This window comes from Chelmon rostratus, chromosome 11 (assembly GCF_017976325.1).
Source record: "Chelmon rostratus isolate fCheRos1 chromosome 11, fCheRos1.pri, whole genome shotgun sequence".
Classification (NCBI taxonomy): Eukaryota; Metazoa; Chordata; class Actinopteri; order Chaetodontiformes; family Chaetodontidae; genus Chelmon; species Chelmon rostratus.
The window spans coordinates 3,856,262-3,861,402 of NC_055668.1; the positions used below are offsets into that span (position 1 = coordinate 3,856,262).

A 5,141-nucleotide genomic window follows, 5' to 3' on the forward strand; every position below is an offset into this window, starting at 1 on the left:
AGTGTGTTTCTTATTGTAATATTACATCAGCACTTTCTCATAAGAAATATGGAGCACCTCAGGGCTCTGGTCTCTGCCCTCTTCTTTTCTCTCTTTCACCTCTTGGCCAAATTATACGCAGTCATGGGATTCATTTCCACTCCTATGCGGATGATACTCAGCTGCATGTGCCTTTAAAGGCAGATGATTCAGTTAAATTATTAAAAAATTAACAGCTGATAGTCTACAGTGGAAAACTGGATGTCATGTAATTCCCTGCTCCTACATTGGGATGAAACAGAGATGTTGGTCATTGGCCGTGCTCAGTACAGACACCAGTTTGATCAAGCAACAGTCATCCCTGATAACTGTGATTTCTGTGAGTTTGACAGTCAATAATTTTGGTGTTAGCTTGATCCTACGTTCTCCTTTGATCAGCACTAAAGTAATCACCAAGACTGCCTTTCTGTTTTTCTCCTACATAATGTTGCTAAAATTAGATCATTATTGTCCTTGGCTGATGAAGCCATTCTAATTCACACCTCTGTTTCATACACACTTGATTATTATAAGGTTTTGTTGTCTTTTCTCCTAAACTTTCAAGAAGCTGCTTATTTTGGATGACCTTGGGCCTGTTACCATTAACTGCCGGTGGGTTGTTCTCAGTCTCAGTACATTTATTAAGTACTTACTGTTTGTGTCCCACAAAGACAACTTTGTGCTTATCACCTCTCTCTTCTCCCTCTCTGTCCTCTCTCACTCAGGTTTCTCTGTGGTGGACCATCAGCCACCCTTGCTCCCCCCTCTACACTGGCTGCCTCATTCCAGATGTTGGGATCTGGATGTCCGTCCTCTGTCCATTATGTGCATCCTGTCCTTGTCTCTCTCTCCCTTGATTAGTTAGTTTGTTCCTTTGTCCTACTGTGTGAGTGGTGTGTTTAAGTCTCTATATCTTCTTCCAGGTTTCCATGGTAAAGAGGCGGTCGTGTGGCTGAGGTCCCATCTTACAACTGAAGTTGGTGAATGTCCTCATGGATCCATTCTTCATACACAGTATGTCTAGAATATATGTCTAATTTTGTCATCCGACTTGTCCATTACTGTGTTGCTCTAGTCAACTATTGCGCGTCTGTCCATCCTTATACGAATCAAGGGTCTAAGGATAGAGGGTGTTGTATGATGTACAGATTGTGAATCAATACAATTCATGATCTGAGATAGATTAAGTGTGTGTTAGACAAATTATAAGCAAGGAGACCTAAATGGAGAGGCACCATCATTAATGTCATTAGTTCTACCCTATTAGTGTTGGGGATAATGCATTACAAAAGGCGTTTCAGTACCTTTCTCCAGTAACAAAGTAATAAAACAAGTTGCTAACAAGATTATGGTAAAATTATTACAATTAATTTATTGCTTAATGCTTTACCGCTGACTATTGAGCGTTCAACAACTGACAGTGATGTCAACCTGTCATTCAATTCAGCTGGCTTCAAGAAACGTAACAATCATCTCATTAACAGTGAAAACTCTGAACATTAAATGACCATAACCAACAAAAGCCATGTTCTGAACACACACAGTACAAACACGGTTGTACAAATGCTAATGTTACCAAAGTAAATGTTGCATTCTGAATATAAATTCTCCAAATACTTCCATTGTGATGGTGGTATAGTGGTGAGCATAGCTGCCTTCCAAGCAGTTGACCTGGGTTCGATTCCCAGCCATCGCAGTCTGATTTCCTTTTGGGGGGCGTTTCAAGTACAGTGATGGATAAAATGCAGAGAATAATTTCCCAGTTTGGGATCAATAAAGTGAATAAAATAAAAAAATAAATAAAAAAAATGAAACGACAAACTAAACAAACCACTCAGTCGAATGCATCATGATGAGAAATGTGGACTGTCGCTACAGCTCCAGCTTTCAGCAAACTTAATGCAAAAGAGTTAGTGTGTGTGTGTGTGTGTGTGTGTGTGTGTGTGTGTGGCTGGCTCAGTCCAGTCAGTAGCACACTCTCCTCGGCTGGGGTTGCAAAGTGTAGATTAGTATATTTATTCAGCGCCCTTTGATTAGGCATCAGCCTCGTGTTTACGCACTTCTTGTCGAAAAAATAGACCTGAAGTGTAAATAAACGGTTGGAGCTGCAGCTACGCCTGAGACTCAGCTGAAACGTGAGGCTGCGTGGAGCCGCTGCAGACGTCTGAATGAGGGTGTGTCTGCTGTGCGAGACAAGCGAGTAGGAACAATGTGTCCGACAAAGCTGGTCAGCGAAATCCCTGTCCGATCACAACGTTACCGTAGAGACCAGGTTATGCTGAGACTATCGTAGCATTAGCATTGTCATTATACACTGGTGCACATTTGCTTTTTCTGCTAGTCAACGTGTGATGTGAAAAAGGACTTTTTCCCTCTGCTTGTGTGATCAAGAGCGACATGCCCGACCTCGGTAGCCTCCGTTTCCCCAAGCACCGGAGAGGATTACCACTCTGCCAATCCCCAAAGGCTTATTTACCTTTTAGTAATTTGATTGGCCACCTGATGAGAGGCCTTCAGACCTTCAGGCCTGCACGCGCCCTGAAGCTTAAGCCTTCTTGGCCGGGGCTTAACCTGAGCATAACATGTAATGCAGATCTGCAAATCTGGCTATCTGCTGGGAAAACCATGTTCACCGCATGACCAGATGACCAATATGACACACAGAATTGTGAGATCATACCTTTGTGTATCCTGCATCCCCTCAGATATAATTGGCTATTAAAGAAAATTGTGAAACATTTTGTGCACACAAACAAGAACTTCAACTAAAATATAGCACATAAATAAAATCCAGCCCCTCCATGTGGTGTGACTGTTTAATCTTAACTGGTAGTTATGCTTAAAGAATTTTTATTTTAAGCCTCTTGAAAATATAAATGATAAAAGGAAATTGAAGCCTGTGGCTAATTACTATTTAATATTTAATTTTGAATAAGGAAATTATTAGGATATGGCCTTGTGATGCCAAAGCCTCATCAAGTATGGACAGTATCTTGCTAAGTCAAAACCAGAAATGTATGCAATGAATGAATTCCCGAAGTCTTCCCACTTGGCTGATCGATGATATTGATCGGCTGTTAATGCCAGGGAGAGACCGTGGCTTGTACGGCCTGACATGACAAGGTCTCTTAAAAACACATGTCAATGATGAATTTAACTTTTTAAGTGATTTAGGAATTCCACATGAAGATTTACTGTATATGTAAAAACAAGAAATCATTAATGCATAAATTGTTGGAGCTATTCCCTGTCACTCCTCAGAACCCTTTGAGTCGGCGCAGTCGGTGAAATCCTTAAAACACAAAACTATAAGTTCATTTCTTTCAGCCCAGTGAAGCGAAATGAGTGTTTGTGTGCCTCTGTTCATCCTTCTGACTGCGTTTAGATTTGAGTCCAGGACATAATTGGTGGAAAATGAGACAGAAAAAGGCATAAAATCCCAAGAGTCCTGCAGTGTGCTGAACAACAAAAGACAAAAGAGATCGTAGATAAAGACGTCTTTAGACATTTTACTTCAGAGCTGTTGCAAATTGCATAATCCAGTCACGTTTTTGTTTTTTTGTTTTTTTTTGGTATGTAACATCACACTGTAAGAATGAAATACAGTATGATCCTGAAAGTCGGAGGCATTGTTAGGATCTCGAACGATTGGGGGCTGAGCTCAGCCAAGAAATCTTCACCTGATAGCTGCACCGTTTTCAAGTTATTTCAGAGTAAAATGAATGGAAGATACTGTGAGCACTGTGTTTTACCAAAGGCTCTGCTCAGGTGGTTAAACTGACCTTCATGACCTGGAATCAGAATAAACAAACTGGGTCCAGTCTGAGTTCTCATCCAGCTTCATTAGTATTTTACTTTCAGCAGCAGGAGGAAGAAGAAGTAAGAGCCTTGACTCTGATGAAGCAGTCACACATCAGCCAACGCTTTGTTCAGCTCTGAAAACTGACCGACCCTGGTCACAACTGTGACAGGACACTGTCTGACTCTCTCCTCTTCACCTCTACATCAGTCAGTGGTGCTCCTCCTCTCCTCCACTCTTTATTCCTCTCCTCCGCTCTCTCCTCCTCTGTTCTACTCTCTCCTCTGTTCCTCCGCTCTCTCCCTCCTCCTCTCCTCCACTCTCTCCTCCACTTTCACCTCCACTCTATCCTCCTCTCCTCCACTCTCTCCTCCTCTCCTCTGCCATCTCCTCTTCTCCTCCGCTCTCTCCTCCGCTCTCTTCTCCTCTCCTCCACTCTCTCCTCCTCTCCTCTGCCATCTCCCCTTCTCCTCCACTCTCTCCTCCACTCTCTCCTCTTTTTCTCCACTCTCTCCTCCTGTCCTCCACTCTCTCCTCCGCTTTCACCTCCACTCTCTCCTCCTCTCTTCCACTCTCTTCTCTGCTCTCTCCTCCACTCTCTCCTCCTGTCCTCCACTCTATCCACCACTTTCACCTCCACTCTCTTTTCCTCTCCTCTTCTCCTCCACTCTCTCCTCCACTCCCTCCTCCTCTCCTTCTCCACTCTCTCCTCCTGTCCTCCACTCTATCCTCAACTTTCACCTCCACTCTCTCCTCCTCTCCTCTGCTGTCTCCTCCTTTCCTCCGCTCTTTCCTTCACTCTCTCCTCCTCTCCTTCTCCACTCTCTCCTCCTGTCCTCCACTCTATCCTCTGCTTTCACCTCCACTCTCTCCTCCTCTCCTTCACTCTCTCCTCCTTTCCTCTGCTCTTTCCTTCACTCTCTACTACACTCTCTCCTCCTCTCCTTCGCTCTCTCCTCCTCTCCTCCACTCTTCCCCTCACTCTCTACTACACTCTCTCCTCCTCTCCTTCGCTCTCTCCTCCTCTCCTCCACTCTTCCCTTCACTCTCTCTTCCACTCTCTCCTCCACTCTCTCCTCCTTTCCTCCGCTCTTTCCTTCACTCTCTACTACACTCTCTCCTCCTCTCCTTCGCTCTCTCCTCCTCTCCTCCACTCTTCCCTTCACTCTCTACTACACTCTCTCCTCCTCTCCTTCGCTCTCTCCTCCTCTCCTCCACTCTTCCCTTCACTCTCTCTTCCACTCTCTCCTCCACTCTCTCCTCCTTTCCTCCGCTCTTTCCTTCACTCTCTACTACACTCTCTCCTCCTCTCCTTTGCTCTCTC

General features: G+C 44.3%; 1 non-coding gene across 1 annotated transcript; it reads left to right on the forward strand.

Annotated features, from left to right (window-relative positions):
- The first annotated feature begins 1,642 nt into the window (after positions 1-1,642).
- On the forward strand, positions 1,643-1,714 carry trnag-ucc. The gene has a single exon. It is a non-coding gene; the product is annotated as a tRNA-Gly (tRNA).
- The last annotated feature ends 3,427 nt before the right edge of the window (positions 1,715-5,141 follow it).